The sequence below is a fragment of the Artibeus jamaicensis genome, unplaced genomic scaffold (assembly GCF_021234435.1).
Source record: "Artibeus jamaicensis isolate MK-2021 breed Jamaican fruit bat unplaced genomic scaffold, CSHL_Jam_final contig_867, whole genome shotgun sequence".
In the NCBI taxonomy this organism is placed as follows: Eukaryota; Metazoa; Chordata; class Mammalia; order Chiroptera; family Phyllostomidae; genus Artibeus; species Artibeus jamaicensis.
The window spans coordinates 584,392-602,182 of record NW_026521995.1 but is presented as its reverse complement, the minus strand read 5'-3'; the positions used below and the strand labels follow the sequence as shown (position 1 = coordinate 602,182).

The following is a 17,791-nucleotide window of genomic DNA, read 5'->3' as shown; positions in this document are numbered from 1 at the left end:
AACGAATCTTTTTTTAAAATATATTTTATTAATTATGCCATTACAGTTGTTCTAGTTCCCCCTTCATTCCCCTCCACCCTGCACACCCCTCTCCCGCCATTCCCCCCCTTTAGTTTATCACCACATTTCTCAAGTTCTATAGATTCTATATTTTCCATACTATTCTTGCCCTCCTTCCTATCTATATTCTACCTACCATCTATGCTACTTATTTTCTGTACCTTCTCTCCCTCCCACTCCCCTGTTGATAACCCTCCATGAGATCTTCATTTCTATGGTTCTGCTCCTGATCTAGCTGTCCTCTTAGTTTGCTTTTGTTTTAGGTGTGGTTGTTAATAACTGTGAGTTTGCTGTCCTTTCACTGTTCCTTTTTTTATCTTCTTTTCTTAGGTAAGTCCCTTTAACATTTCATATAATAAGGGCTTGGTGATGATGAACTCCTTGAATTTGATGTTATCTGAGAAGCACTTTATCTGTCCTTCCATTCTAAATGAAAGTTTTGCTGGATAGAGCAATCTTGGTTGTAGGTCTTTGGATTTCATGACTTGGAATACTTCTTTCCAGTCCCTTCTTGCCTGTAAGGTCTCTTTTGAGAAATCCGCTGACAGTCTGATGGGAACTCCTTTGGAGGTGACTGGCCCCTTATCTCTTGCTGCTTCTAGGATTCTCTCCTTCCACTAATGTATTCAAAACACTGGCATCACCCAATTTTTCCTTGGAGGGTATGATAGTGGTTTATATTTTGTATAACAACCTCTTTCCAATATTTGCAAAATTTGACAGTTAAAAGGAATCATTTTGGAAAGCTAAAATTAGATGGCCAATTATCATATTATTTTTAAGTTTAGATTTTAAGCATAAGATAAATAATTTCTCTTCATGATTATAATAGTTTGTGTGTGTACCTGTGTGTGTATTTTTGTGTTGGGGGAGCTTTTTAGGCCTTGAATAAATATTTATGGGTGGTGATAGATGACAAGATTTTTCATATTAATATTTTTTAATAAAATATTACTTTTCAGTCATAAGAATAGAAATGAGGAGGCAAGAAACTGAAAAATACAGCCTGGGAGAGGTATACTTCCTCAAAATATTGCTAAAAAATTATATGAGAGAAAAGGGATGAATGAATCACAGAGAGGAAATTTTAGGTACAGAAATTCATGGTGGGTGTAGAAACCCTGCATGAATATCACTACTGTCAATCTTTATAGTGAATCACTAAAGTCAGCATATATACGTGCTACATTTCTCTTTGCCTAAGACCACCTTCTCTTAACTCCATTTTCTTGCTAGCTCCTACCCTATGTTTCTTTGTTCTTTGCAGAAAAAAATTCTTCAAAGAGGTTGCCTCTACTTACTCTGATTCTTCTTTTCTAGTTATCTCTTTTTTTCAGTTAAATTTTTTTTCTATCATTTCCTTTTTTTGAGAGAGAAAGAGGAAAGGGAGGGAGAGAGAGAGAGACAGACAAACAGACATTGACTTGTTGTTCCATTTATCCATGCATTGGTTGATTTCTCTATGTGCCCTAACCAGGGATTGAACCAGCAGCCTTGGCATATGGGACAGTGCCCTGACCAACTGAGCAACCTGGCCAGGACCCAGTTCTCTCTCTTAAACTTTCTCTCTTCCACTCCACTACTGAACTAAAACTAGTCAAAGTCATCAATGATATATGGCTAAATCCAGAGCTCGGTTTTCAGTGCTCATCTTATTTCACCTATCAATAGCATTTAGCATGGTTATTTAATATCACTCCCTGTCCTTTATTCACTTCCTCAACTTGGCTTCCAAGAACTCTCACTCTCTCACAGGTTGGCTGCTCATCCTAAGTCTCCTCTTCCACATATCTCCTACCCCTTCCACTCACACACATAACCTCCTTTTGGCTCCAACCTCACTGGCCTTCTTCATGTTCCTCGTGGGCACCCGGAATGCTCTCTCCTTAGATTTCTACACGATGGCTTATTACCTCCTTCGAGTCTTTGCTCAGACATCACCTTCCCACAGAGGTCTTCTGTGACCATCCTATTTAAAGCTATAATCCTACTGCCCCCTTAGTGTCTCTAATCTCAGCATCTCTTCTCCTGTTCTACTTTTTAAAAAATAGTGCTTTTACCTTCCAACATGAAATATAGTTTATTTACTAATTATGTTTACTGTTCGGTATCTATCTCCCTCCCATAGACTAGAACATCCATGATGGCAGAGATTGTTTTGTTTTGTTCACTCATTTATCCCAAGTGCCTAGAATAGTGCCTGGCACAGAACACATGTTCTGCAAACACTTGTTGAATGAATGAACAACGGTTACCAGAGAGAGCCTATTCTCCCTTACCTCCTACATCCTGAAGCCCTTCCACTACACAGGGTCCTTTTTAGCACTCCTAAACACTTCTGAATATGCCTAAACATTCTCATGCCTCTTCCAAAAAAAGCATCAACAGCAATCTGACCAACCCATAGTGGGTGAACAATAAATATTTTCTAAACAAAGACTTCAGTCTGAAGATACAGTGCTTGGTGTTTTATCACAAACCTCAATAAATACCAAATTTGTTAACTTCATATCAACTATAGGCTAGTTAAATAAACTTGACCCATAACAAGCAAGCCACTCAAAAACAAAAAGCCATTATATTTAGAGTTTATATAGCAGCCATCTTCCAAGGGATTTAAGAGAGATTTTATATTTTGAAAAATATGATTAATGCTTATGTTCTATGAAGCTTTTCCTCCCATTACTGCTACTTCTTCATTCCAGAGACTCAAAGTTCCCATCAGAAAGCTGCTAATGACGCACTAGGCAGCCAGAGGCAAGTCATGTAAGTATACCCTGGCTAACCTCCTCCCCCTAAAATGAGTATGCTAAAGCAAAGCTACTAGAAAGAATATTCTTGAAAAGTCATTGCAGATGGTTTGAAATACATTGTAAATATGACACACTGCACGACTCTTCGGCACTGACTGTTACTTCTCTTACACTACTACTGCATTTCTGTGGGGACGGAGTTTAAATTCACAGCAGAAAATGTGACTGCATACTTCTAGTAAGACAGAATGTTTAAAAGAAATCCACCCGGCAGTGGAGAAAGCCATTTTCTAGGCAATTTTGAGTAATATATTTAAAGCAAGGCAATGGGCTGACAAGACAAATGTAAATTCCAGCACATCTCAGTGGGCTCTCCAGGACTAAGGGGAGCCTATGTTACATCAAGCGATGACACATCCAGCCGCAAGCCTCCCTCTGAGTGGCATAACGAACAGTAACCCTTGGCTCCTGCCTTTCAGGGCCAGTTCTGCCAGGTAGTGGTGAACAGTCAACCCACAGACATTAAAGGACAGTACCTAAGTATGTCCTCCAAGGAACCACACAGCTGTGGAAAGGGATATGACTTCAGTCTGTAAAGATATGACCTTTTAAGATATTTTTTGCACATACACAAACTATACTAACTGATAAGGAAACCTATAAGAGATCAATGATATAGATAGACAAAGGTTATGACTTAAAAAATTTAAAAAGTGATCAGTCACAAGCATTTAGAAAAAGCCTCACTAAATTAAAAACAATCCAATCTCCTCATTAAATTAGTACTCTTTTTAGCAAAGTACTAATTCACAGTGTTGTGAGGGTACATGAAAACTGATGCTTTCATATCTTGGTGGTGGTTTTCTGACTTTCACACAATCTATTGGGGAAACATGTTCTTTTTATTAGTATTTAGATATGTATCTAGATTAACACATATCTAGACTAATAATTTCATTTCTAGGAACTATCTTAAAATTCTTAAATTATGCCCCATATACTTAGTAAATTATTATAAACCTTAATAATAGTTACAAGACCAAAGAGCTCACAGGTAAATGTTTATAATAGTTATATTTGGTGAAAAAAAGAAAAGTCTGGATCATTTCTATAAAAATATACATTCATGTATATAAAAATACTAGGCGTACACAAAAAGGACAGAAAGAAAGAAATAGGGTCAGATCAGTTTTCCTTTTTTAAAAATTTAAGGGTAAATGTAAAAATTTTCTGTAATGTTATCATTTTTATGAATAGAAGTAAAAGCTCTTTCATACTGCACTTACAATGTCTAACAAAATACTCTGAAAATATTTTTGGTGTTGCAATCAAATAGGGTTTTCAGATCCATATTTTCTCTAACTGGTTGATTTAACCCTGATAGTTTTGTTTTGTTTTGTTTTTACATGTGGGGACAGGAAGCAAGCTCTGGGGCTCCAGGAAGACCCTTTATGCCTGTTCAAAAAATGCTGAAAACTGTTGAGTCATATCAGGTAGGACTCAAGAATTAAAACTACTAAAGCATGAAGTGCTAACATTTTAAAGTATTATGTTTCTCTGTACAAAATGCATTAAGATAATTATTTTAAATATCTACTGAACCATGAGAGTTTTCTCATATGGCTACTTAAATAATTTTTTGGTACTAGGTTAGATACTTAAGCAGGCCAAATGACTCAGTAACTTGGTGGTAAACTATTAATACACTGCTCTAAAAGTCTAACCTTCCAGAGAGCTATGATGACTTTGCTTCAGAGAGATTTAATATGAAAAATAGGCTACACAACTGGGGATTTGGCTGAAAAGTGCCAGTGGTGTGGAGCATTCAGTAATAAAGCAGTGAAAAGTACCTACTGACCTAAAATAGTCCGTGTGTCCCTTTAAGCAGCTACCCTACCTTCAGGAGGTGATTTAAGAACTATAAAGACAATCTAGTTCACACCAATTTATGTTTAGAAGTAGGCTGCCCATTTCAGATTATTCAGCTGGATATATAACCAATTATTGGTTATATTAAGAAAAATGTTGATGTTAGAAAATCCAGACAATATTAACATTTAGAAAATACGGGGCAAGACAGTTGGTAAAAAGCAATTCAAACAATATTTCCTGTCTCACAAACTTAAACACCCAAGGTGATATCCGGAGGTGGCGACTGTGGGAAGTGTTCAGGTCATCAGGGTGGAGCCGTCATGAATGGGATTAGTGTTCTTAATAAAGAGACTCCAGAGAGCTTTCTAGACTCCTTCCACCAGGGGAGGACACAGAGAAAGGCGGTCAGCTGGGAATCTGAGCACAGGCTCTCGCCAGACACCAAATCTTCCAATATTCTTGAACTTGGCATTCCCAGCCTCTCGAACTGTGAGAAATAAACTTCTGTTGTTCATAAGCCACTCAATCGATGGTATTTTATTATGGCACTCCAAATGACTATAATAAATACAATTTTAAGTTTAAAAGCATATTGAATTTCAATGATGGCAAAGCTTCCATCAAGCAGGGCAAAAATGGCTTGACAGTTTAGTAAAGTTTAGAAAAGGCCTGTGACCCTTCGCTAGCTTCACAAACTGGTAGAGCGTGTGTACTTGCCAGGTCTGATGCTTCCACTGTTTAAAGAGATGCCAGACTCAGACCCTCCTAACCAAAGATACACACCTGCTAGGTCTTCCACTGACCCAAATGACAATGATTCAACATCGTGTATAACTAAATATTAGTATTCCTATCTCGCCTTCCCCCACACAGAGATCACATTAGAATGCAATGTCAGTGAGGAGGTCAGGAAGCTTTCTTCACCTCCGCATCCCTCATGCCCGTGCCCATGTGGGTGGAAGACATGACTGGATGTACAGTCTACTGAGGGAGACGGATATTACAGAAGTAACAACACAAAAAAACTATTTATAACCTTCTTGGTAATTACTGTAAGTGGAAAGCATAGGGTGTTATGAGGGAAGGTAGCAGGGAGACTAGAAAGAGGCTTCCAAAGGAAAAGGGAATTTAGGTTGGGTTTTGAAGTTATAGGCAAATATAATAGAAACAGAAAAGGGAACAATGTTCTGAGGCAGATGGACCAACCTGAAGAGGAGAATGATCTTAGTGTGTTTAAGGAGCAAGAGGAAGTCTTTGGAGGTAACTCAGATGGATATGCACTCAATATTTCAGGTACATATTGGCACGTTCTATTACAAAAGGAATTGAATTATGGTAATACTATTAAATCCTTAATGTCTTCTGTGTAAATGCATGGGATCAGCCTAAATGACTCTTCATCATCATTAGGTTTACATCCACCCATTCTTTCAAAAAGCACCTGTCACATGCCAGGCACTGGGCATTCAACAATAAATATGACACAGTCCCTGTCCTCAGGTGACTTACAGTGCCTGGATCAGCTACTAATCCATATTTAAAAATTTAAAAACAGAAGAGCCATATGTTTTAGTACATAGAATTAAAAATAATAAATTTTAAAAGGATCAGCAATCAAACTGGAAAAATATCTACCTTTCACAAAGTGTTTATTTTTTCATATATTAATACATCTTGGAACTCAATAAGAAAAAATTCTGTAAAAAAAAAAAGAGGTAAAAAAATAGGAAGAGGAATTCACAAGAAAAGAAATGCCCTATTTAAATTATGATGTTTTTTATTTCAAGTCGTCACGGCGGGGTATTGGGAAAAGTTTTCAATTAGCAATAATTGCGCCTCGGATAAACCTCATTGGCTACGATACTGCCACTGCGCAAAGCTTAAATTATGATGTTTTTTAAAGTGGTGAAAGCAAATACTAGTGTTTGGCTATGTTAGAATGTATATTATGGCATTTTTTGTGTTGACAAATGACTGAATGACATTAACTGCCCATCATTAGGGAACTGATAAAATAAAGTTATACCCAATTATGTGGCATCCATATGATGGCACAATATTCAGACATCAAAATTAACAGGACAGGCATTTGTATATATCTAGCAATAAGTGCTAACATGGAATACTCTCTAAGACTTATTTTCAGGCAAAAAAAAAGGAAAAAAAACAAAGTAGTGGATACTGTTCTGCTGTTATTTGTATACATACTATTTTAAAAATACATATATACATAGTAGTACCTATGCTATCTCTAGACCAGAGATAAATGGCGGCACACTAAAATCACCTAGAGAAAAATACATGTGTCTGAGCCATTTTCCAGACCAATTCGACCAGAGGCTCTGTGGGGCAGAATCAGGCACCAGCCTTTTTCTGAAGCTCCGCGTACCATTGCATTGTTTATTCAGGAGTGAGCACTTCTACGACCGGCCACTGAAGAAACTGGTGATGGTGGTTCCCCCGGGGAGGAGACCCAGGAATCCAGGGCCAGGGAGGGGAGGGACTTATTTTTCCATTGTGCTACCTCTGTAATGCTTGAAGTTGTGAGTGTGTGTGTGTGTCTACCATGTTCATAATACTTAAAGACATTTAAAAATAACATTTCTAGGTAATTTTCCACAAAGATTTGCAAAATCTGTCTCTATTCTCAATCTCTATGGTATATTTTTCATACATACAGCCATTACTTGAAATTTATTCAATTAAAAAAGAGATACACTTTATTTTTATGATGAAAAATATTCAAGTCTCTCCCAGGATGTGACCACCTATGTTAGCAATAGGACCCAGAGGCAGGAGTCCAACCCTGACTGTGTGTGTGGGGGCTGGGGGTGTGGGGGGGGGGGTCTCGGTACTGACTCAGTAAATGGTCCCTCCCATGGTGCCTCTTTGGCCCTCTTAACTTGGCCTCTGGAAACATTTTTTCCTTTTCTCCCAAAATGTTTTTGTAAATTTTGTAAATCTATGTGAAAGGTCATAGATTTGATATAACCAGCATTTAAAATGGCAATCGATTAGCTATTCATTATTCCCCTTTCTTGGCTTTGTATTTCTTCATTTTATATTTCCCTGCTTTCTACACACCATGCAGATATTCATAGATTTATATACGACTCGACTCTGCCCCTAATACATAAACTGCACAATGATGGGGATTTGTGTCATTTTTTTCCACAGTTGAATTCCCAGTACCTAACTCAGGGTCTGGTACACAGCAGGCACTCAATATTTGTTGCCTGAAAATAAAGCTGACTTTCATCTCTATGGAAATATCATTGCCCACCTCTTCCACTTCACAACCACAAACCTAGTCAAATCACTAACCCCGTGGGCAGGTTCCTGGGCAGCTTTCTGATTGGTCGGGTTCTGCCCTGACCCCACCCTTCTACACGCAGTGGCCACATCAATCTCCCTCTAACATATGTTAGATCATATCACTCCCCTCTTTAAAATATTCCATTCCTTCCCATTTCACTTCAAATAAAACGCAAACTCCTTATCTATATAACTGGCCTTTGCTACAACTACAGGCACCGCTTTTCCTTTACTACCTTCCATCTGCGACCACCACCTTTTCTGTTTGTCTCTGTGCACAGCAAACTCCCTCTGCTTTAGAACTTGTACTTCTGTGTTTCCACTGCTTGCAACTCTTCTTTTGTCTCTTGCTACAGTTCTTTTATTACACCACCCAGTTTATTTTCTTTGGAGATTCCGTGAGATTATAAACATACTTGTTTAATCATTGTTCACACTTTCATCATCCGTCCCACTCCCCTTTACCCCTAGTTAGAATACAAGCTCTATAAAGCAGCATGACCCTTAGACCTGGGAAAGAGCTGCCTGTGCCCACGTTGGAGAGCTCTAGAAGGTTCTGCTCTGGCCCTGCACATTTATCTGCAGTCCATGCCACTCCTTCAAAACCAGCCCTGTTCAACAGAACGCTGTGTAATCACGAAAAGGTTCTGCATCGGAGCTCTCCCATACTGTAGCCTCTAGCCAATATGTGGCTTGAAATAGGGCTAGTGCAATAAGGCAACAACTTTTAAAAGTTTACTTAATTTGAATTAATTGACATTTAAATAGCCATGCACGGTAAGGGCTACCATATTAGTCAGGGTAGCTCTGGCTGCTCTGGGTACCAGACATCCCAGAATCCCTCAGACAAATGGCCTTGAGTCGTTTCTCAGGCCTGATTTGGTCTCTTCTCAGGTTTATCCTTCTTAGGACATACTTCCCCACCAGTGCGCACACTCCCAGAGCCAGATGTGACCAAGGGCAGCTATTGCTAAGGAAAGAGTGATGAACAGGAACTTGAACAGATAGGACAAAAGTCCCTCAAGGATCTTGACAGAGCCTAAAGGAACAAAAGAGCTGCGTGTCAGCTCTCTCCCCACTGCCACATCTCCATCTGGAGCTTCAAGAACTCTAAATTCAAATTGGCCTTCTCAGTCATTATAAAGGCAGGCACTACTTGGGTTGCCATTGACCCTCTCACCCCAAGACCCTGCAGAGGTGGGTCTTCCACAAGGAGAGAGACTTTATTTTGTTAACCTCTGGGTCTTCTGCTCCTCACTGGTTACCTAGCACCCACCTTGGTGCACAGTAGGTGCTCAGTAAATATTTTTGGGTAAGTAAATAAAATATGTCCATTGTATCAAACTTTGGGTGATACTGGGTGTTAAGCAGGTAAAAAGATATTTCTATGGACTGCATTGTTTAGCAAATAATCTAACATCTGTATTTCCTACCAATGGGGCATCGAAATATGAGACAGATAGAAGAGAAAGATAAAACTGTAAGCAGAGAGAGAGACAGTTTCTGGGGTGATGTGCATTGGCAAAGCTTATCACAGGAGACAACCTTCCTGAAAAATCTGACCAAATCTGGATGGATGCTAGGAGATAAGATATTCAGACTGGCTAGGGTGCTGTCTTTTTCTTTTTTTTTTTCCTTTTATTTTCTTTCTTTTCTTTTTTGTTTTTCTTACCATACCTAAGAGTTATAGCTTTCTTCAGTGATTTCAAAAATACAAATTAATACTAGAGCCCCACTGTATATCATTTATAATTATACATCATTTTCTGAGGATGATGGTATGATAAAAATATATGAAAGTCTCACTCCAAAAATGGAAGTTCAATCCTTTTCGAGTTATCCTTTTGTGATTTCCACAGAGAACCAAAAACAAGAATGTTTCCATGTTATGTCCAGAGAGATGCCTGGAGTGGGTGGACCCGACTTGTACACGACCAGCAGGACTTTGGAGCTCTGGGTAAGCCACGTCCTGAACACACTCTGTCAGGGAGCAGCAGTTCCCAGGAACTACCTCCGCCAAATATGTGTGAACCACATATTTCATGAACGCTCACTAATACAACTCTAGCTGCACATTCCAACCTCTGCAGGCAATTACATCATTCAGGAAAATGAAGGTTCTATTAGGTAGGAGAGGTGGGAGTTCCTACCTGTTTATTTCTGACAACAGAACCAAAGGAGGGCAGCGCGAGTATAATTTTCCCAGCTGGCATGCCTCTGAAGACCGGGCCTCAGCAGTGAGGATTAACAGCTCTGCTGGCTTCACTGCTTTCTAGGGTCAGAAAGCCCGCTGCTCTCGTTCTTCAGGCTGACTTACGGGGGTGCTTACAAGCAAGGCAGCCCATTTTATAGGGGGCACGCTACAGATTTCTTCACATAGGAAGAAATGTGCTAATTAATATAATTTAGATTACATGAGAATTACAGAAAGAAAATTCTACACATTTTCTAAACAGTGAGATTCCCCCCACTGGAACATTATTATTTTCCTCTTCATATTTTCTGTGGTGATTTGAAAAATTAAGACCATTCTACTAAATAATTCTCTAAAAATTACCTGCAAAATTAGTTTTCTTAATTCATAATTTTTCATTTACTTTTGAAAGTAATTAAAAGCAGGACCATCCTCAAAACAGTCCCTTGCCCTCATGCACTTTGCTTCTCAGTTAGACTAAAACTCAAGGGTTTTTAAACAATGAAGGCTCTTCTTTTTGGCAAAGACAAAAGCAAATAGAAAAATATTGCTTGGTAATTCAGTCAATATTTTAAAAACAAGTTTTTAAAGGAATTAGGAAGACTGAAATAGAAAGCTTTAGCCTAATTAAATCAAAACTAAAAAATTTAATTAAAAACATTTTTAAAATCACAGTTTCTTGTGAACTTTGAGGACACTATGCTGCGTGTAGTAAGCCAATCACAAAAGGCCGTGTGACCGCCCTCCCATGAGGGGCCTGGAGCAGTCTCACTGAGACACAGAAGTAGGATGGTGGTTGCCAGGGCCTGGGGAGCAGAGGGGGTGGGGAATTACGGTTGATAACTGTACTAATGCCACAGAACAATGCATTTAAAAATGGTTAAAATGACAAAGTTTGTTACGTATATGCCTATTTTACCACAATAAAAAATGTTTTTTTAAACCAACATGGCTTCTGGTAGAGAAATCTGAGTAAGCCTCCGAACTCGAAAAAAATTAAAAGTGAGAGCAAGAAATTCTCTCCATTAAAAAAAAAGGGAGGAGGGATTTTGAGGAACAAGTATGAAAGACAGAGAGATGAGGACTGGGGGGGGGGATGGGAGAAATAGATTAAAAAAAATGTACTTGAAAAGTAACTAAATAAAATTTAATATTAAAAAAAAAAAAAGAAATTCTCTCCATTAAGCTGACGAATACACTCTCACAGAAAGTCAGCTCCAGGAAAGCAAGAACTGCTCGCTGCCTCCTTGACTGTGCCCAGCTCCTAGGGTGGCTCTGGTCAGGAAGCTAAGCAACACATTTGTTGGTGGGAGTTGTGGTGAAAAGGGAAGAAGGGGAGGTATCTTTCCTCCAGTTTTCTTAGGGTAGAATAGACATGGGCACTGTGTAAGTTTAAGCCGTGCAGGACAACTGGACCCACACACACACTCAGTCCTCTGTGTCTGTGGGCTCGGCAACTATGGATTCAACCAACCAGGGGTCACACACATTCCAACAACTGGGTGATGAGCGCACAGTTCAATATACAGACGATGTATTGTCATACTGCACACTTGAAACTTATACAATCTTATTAACCTATGTCACCCCAATAAATTCAATAAAAATATTCAAAAAAGTTACATGGCTGTTGACGTATACCAATTATGTAGTATAATAGTACTGGGATAGTTGCATGTGTTCTAAACACGTACAGATGTTTTTTCTTGTCATTATTCCCTAAATAATACAACAACTACTCACATGGCATTTACACTGTATTATGAATTATAAGTAATCTAAAGATGATTTAAGTGTAAGGAGGATGTATGCAGGTTATATGCCAATTTTACATAAGGGACTTGAGCATCCTTGAATTTTGGCATCCATGAGGGCCTGGAACCCATGCCCTGTGCACATGGAGGGACAACTCTACTGTGAAATGATGACTGCAGTAAGTTAAGTTAATATCATCATCTCACACAGATACAAAAAAGAAAAATTTCTTTCCTTGTGATAATAACTCTTAGGATTTACTCTATGAACAACTTTTAAATATATTACACAAGCACCTGTTACAGTCATGATGTTGTACATTACTACATCAAAGAGAGATATTTTTTGCTTTTTTGGTTAGAGCTTCACAGTCTCCACCAGCCCCAAACTGTGAATAGGCTGATGACTCAAGAAGACTCTTACTATCAAGTCACGGTGGAGTCTAATAACTACATTTCTGAATCATTAATTGATCTTAAGCATGTGTCTGAAATATAGTTTGTATAAAGCAATCACATCTAGAGAAAGAAATTCTGTGAGCTGTATAATTATAAAAATCAGAGAACTTCAGGTTGTGTCAGCATTTTAGGTAACAAATAATTTCAGCACTAAAATACCCAATTAACACTCATTCAGACTTTACATGTGGACATATCACAAGCCATGCTGTTGATAGTTGAGTACAATAACTCAAATGTGGAAACTTACACATTTCAAGATTTGTATTTGGGCAGAGGGAGAAAACGGCCTTAATTATCATTGGGTTTCTTCACTACTGGTCCCTGTGACTTCACTTTCCCCAGTCTCCTGGCCTCTGTTCTCTGCACCCCCGTACAAACACATGGCTGGACCATTTCTCTAACGATAATACCTTCCACAAAGAACTGAAGCATAATGTTCCTAGGTCCTGATTAACATAATGACATTGACCTTTCGAAACAACCAAAAGAAACAGGTCAAGGGCCCTATGTATTTCATAATAATCATCGTCAGTCAGTTCCCAAGTCTGGGGAGAAATTTAAATATAACATCTGAATTTGGAGTGAAGGTTAATGTTTGACTTGGCAAGTATAAGTTTCAGAAAACTCAAATAAAATAGCTTTCTACACAGGGGCACCTGTAGTGTAGTCTTCAGTTTCATGTGAAGCTTGTGTAGAAGCTTTGTTGGTATAAAAATACCTGCAGGGTTCTAATCACACAGTCTGGATCAGGGACCAGCCACTGCAGCGTCTGGGTCAAAGTCAGCCTGCGGCCTCTTTATGTATGTTTCATGAGCTAAGAATGGTGGTCACATTTTTCAGTAGTTGAAAACAGTCAGCGGAAGAAGAATATCTCATGGCATGTGAAAGTTACATAAAATTCAGATTTCAGTGTTCATAAATTAAGCCTTCCTGCAGCACAGGCACACTCGGTCCCTCACACACTGTGACCACAGCTGTTTTTGCACTGCTGCAGTGGAACCGAGTGACTGTGACAGGGTGTATGACCCGAGTGGCACACACAAGGCCCACGGACTGAATCCGGCCCTCCGCCTTGTTTATCTGGCCCAGCGCCTTGTTTCTACCCCGTGGCAGCACCGAGCTCTCTTAACTGTTAGGGAGTAGTTACATTTACACGGTCCTAAATTACATTTGGCCCCTTGAAGGCAACTGCAAGGTTGATGTGGCCCCCGGTGAAAATGAAGTTGACTCCCCTGATGTACGGCCTTGAAGATGAAAATATTTATTACCTGGCCTTACAGAACAGGCTGGTCAACTTCTGTATTCCATGATAAGCCAGACTTAAAATTACATAGTTTGCATAATATTGATATCTAATTAGTCAAATTATTTCTTACTCCAGTTCCCATTTTTACAGGAGTACTTGAAAGGTTTATTTTTAGAGGCCATATATGTGGCACAAGAAATTTCCTCCTCATCTAATCATTCCCTCATCAGAATGATTTATTCTTGCCCTGGCCAGGTGGCTCTATCGGTTGGAGTATCCTCCATACACCAAAAAATTGTGAGTTCAATTTCTGGTCAGGATACTTAGCTAGGTTGTGGGTTCAGTTCCCGGTCCAGGTGAGCATGGGAGGCGACTGATTGATGTTTCTCTTTCACATGGATGTCTCTCTCTCCCCCCACCCTCTCACTCTAAAATCAATAAATATAGTCTCAGGCAAGGATTACAAAGATTATTTATTCTTAAAGCTGGTATTTCAAGACAGTTGCTTGCTAATCCTCTATTCCAACTAATGAGAAAATGGTTTTATTTTCCAAATCTATGTCTAAGGCATTTAGAGGTACTTTCAAAGTGGTTTTCAGCATGCCAACAAACCAGGAAAATTAGACATCTTTCAAATGTGGGCATATACATCACCACTTATAAAGGTACTTACTATCAAATTCACATCTACCCACGACCAGGTTCAGGCCCATGAACATCAAGGTCAATACTTAGAGCATGGGCTGCTGTACATCCGCAATAAGGGTCAAGGGAGCTTTATTTTCACCCGCTTTCCAGCAGTAAGTTGTGACAGATATTGTCTTCCATTTCCCAGTTTCAAGGAACTAGATTATTTAGGGAAAAGAAAAAAAAGTCTTCTTTAATTAAAGGTAGCATTTTCTATTTTAAATTGCCTGACGTTTTCCCCCTGCACAGTCCTGAAAGCTGAGGGTGAAAAGTAAACACTGCTTCTCAGAGGATTTAGAAAATGATTAATTTAACAATGGACTTCATCCCCATGAGCACACGGAGATCTTCTTTACCCTAATAAAGATGCACGTGCCTTTCTTTTTTATATATATATTTTTTTAATTTTTATTTATTTATCTTTAGAGAGGAAGGGAAGGAGGGAGAGAAATATCAGTGTACAATCGGTTGCCTCTCATGCATGCCCTGCTGGGAACTGGCCTGCAACCCAGGCATGTGCCCTGACTGGGAATCGAACTGCAATCCTTTGATTTGTAGGCCTGAGCTCAATCCACTGAGCTACACCAGCCAAGGGTGCATGTGCCTTTCTTTCTTCTTGGGGTGTTGATACAGGAAAGGGAGGGCGAAATCACAGAACAAGATCACAGGACGACATAAAAGCAAACAGGTCACATCACAGCAGTCAGTTCCCAAGCACTTTCAATCTCTCACACCACAGAATGTATAACTCTTCATCAGGCTACATCTTAGATACAGCTGCTTGCTTCCACTGAAGGAGCCTTTGTTTAGAAAGTACTAAGTCTGACACTTCTCAGTTGGATGACTGGGGACAAGTTATAGAATGTCTTTAAGGCTGAGTTTCTTTATCTGGGAAATGGGAAGAGATAGCAGGGCAAATAATATTATTGTGATGCTTAGGAATAAAGGACAGTGCTTGTGCAGTAGTACTTAGGAAAGTGCCATTGGTGCTACTTTGTTATTTTGTTGATGCACAGGACAGGACAGGCTAAGTGACCTCATGAGACGAGCAGCTAGAGCAATAAAGGGCTTGGACTTTGCAGTCAGATTGGCCCGTGCTTAAATTCTGGTTCTAGCTCTTATCAGATATGTGAGCTTAGGCACATTTTTATTTTTATTTTTTAATATATTTTTTAAACAGAATGATTATATTTCAATACACACTTTGCTTACAAACAAAAAATAAAACAACACAGTAAAAAAACAAAAAAAACATGATAATACATTTGCAATGCATGAGATATGGTTAACATTTTAGTCATAAATGAGCTCTTCAGAATCCAGTTACAAAGACACTAATAATCCACGGGAACTGGAAAAAAGAAAATGATGTCATTCAAACAGCAATTAAGAATTAAGACTATGAAGAGTGTGCTGAGCAATGATGGAAGAATGACTTCTCTGAGGCACCTCAGTGTAAATGCTGTGCTCTACAGTCTAACTCTCTCACGCACACTGACAGACTGATGAGGACCCTCTACAATTAGGGGTATGCTACTGTTTGACTCAAAATATCAGTTTTGGACATTATTAGTCCCCAGCATTTCTGATGAATTAAAATGATTTCAATGAATTAGTTGGAACAAATTTAAAATGAGTTAATACAACTGTGCATTTACTGTACAAGAAACATGTAGTCAGTATCTGGGCCCCAAAACACTACCTGACTATCCATTTGGTCACCAACACTACCCAGGAGCTTGTGCACAACACTCCACTGATGACAAAAGCGTAGGGAACAGAATCAGTGACAAGGTAAGAACTGTGTATGGTGCAGGTGGGTACCTGAAATATGGGGTAGAACACTTTGAAGTACATGACTGTCTAATGACTGTGCTGGACACCTAAATCTAGTAACCTAAAATAGTAATGAAATGAATGTTAGACACATTTTCAAATCTCCCGAAATCTCATTTTCTTCATCTGTAAATTGTGGGTGGCAAAAATAAAATTGTTTTGAATAATTATGACATGTAAATCACTTAATATAGTGCATCGTATAAATATCCCCTAAATAACCTCTACTATCATCCTTCTCATCAGCCTTACACAGCAGGTTGTGGCCCCTTGAGGAACACTGCCCAGCTTGGTTTGGGAGAAAGAGAAATAGGAATAAAGATATAATAGTGGAATCAGATATAACTCAACTTGAGCTCAGGAAGGAGAAAGCACAGTGCCTGGCTCACAGTAAAGGTTCAATAAATGCCCGCTAAATGAATGAACAATTGAACAGACGAATGAATGGATGAACAAAGGCTCTTTCCTCTGCTCTATCACAGATCCTGAAAACCTCTGCAAAGAAGGTTCTTTATGATCTCCCCACAATGCAGGCTATAGGGAAATGTAATCCACCACCCCCCTCCCACACCCCGTCAATGATTTTGTATTTCAGAGAGTGAAGTTTTGATCTAGTTTATTTCCAAACCACTGGATGCACCACCACAGTGCAAACCTCAGGGACCTGCACACATCTGTGGACAAGAGCCATGCTATTCAGCCCACCGAGCCCTTGCTGCAAGGACATTCAGCAGCTTCCAACAAGAGATGGCAGCACAAGAGGGTGACGGTGGCCTCACTGGGGAGTTCCTTCACTCAGGAATTATAACAACAAAGTATGTCCTCTGGGAGCACTGAGGGACTCCAGATTTCTGATCTGTCAGTTGCATAAAATCAAATCAGAATCAGCATAATTTTCATTTAACAAAATTTCCTTTTAGTTCATTGTGGCACAGGGTAAACAAAAGCAAACGTTCTCAGTCCACTAAGAAATGCTCTCCCCACCCCCTAGAGTGGTGTGTAGTCAACAAAAAGGAAATGCTCCTGAAACATCAGGGAGGCCTTTCGGCCACACGGGATTTTGAAGGTGGTGATGACGATCGTAGCAGCTGGCATGGAGCACCTGCCAGGCCAGGCGCAAGACTACTGTTCTAGGCGATTTACATATAGATGAACTATTTTAGTCCTTACCACAATCCACGAGGCAGGTGCCATTATGGCCCCTATTTCACTGGTGAAGTGAGTGTGCTTCTAATGCCACATAGCTAGTAAATGACAGAGCCAGGGTGTGAGCTCAGGTTATGGGGCTCCAGAGTCTACATCAATGACACACCATGCAGCATTACCTTAGTAGCAATGTGCACACCAAAACGTGCACCGCAGAGAAGGCAAGAGACCAGAGATCCCTAGCTGCATGGAGGTGGCACAGGATGAGAAGTCAGCTATACCCTGGACAAGCTACTGGAACTCTCCGAACCTTTGTTGTATTATCAGTAAAATGGCGGTAATGACATCAACACTGAGGAGTGCACCCTCACTTTGCTCCTAGCATCTTCAGTAATAACAACCACTGGATTCATCCGAGAATTTTGTCCTCTCTCAACTTCATGCAAAGGAGTAAGGTCAATGCCTC

The 17,791-nt window shown here is 39.5% G+C and overlaps 1 protein-coding gene and 1 non-coding gene across 10 annotated transcripts in view; both read right to left on the bottom strand.

The window, feature by feature from the left end:
• CACNB2 (calcium voltage-gated channel auxiliary subunit beta 2) overlaps positions 1-17,791 on the bottom strand; it is a 332,982-nt gene that overhangs the window by 113,773 nt on the left and 201,418 nt on the right. The gene's annotated exons all lie outside the window — the stretch shown is intronic.
• On the bottom strand, positions 6,421-6,566 carry LOC119058833 (U4 spliceosomal RNA). The gene has a single exon (XR_005084328.2). It is a non-coding gene; the product is annotated as a U4 spliceosomal RNA (small nuclear RNA).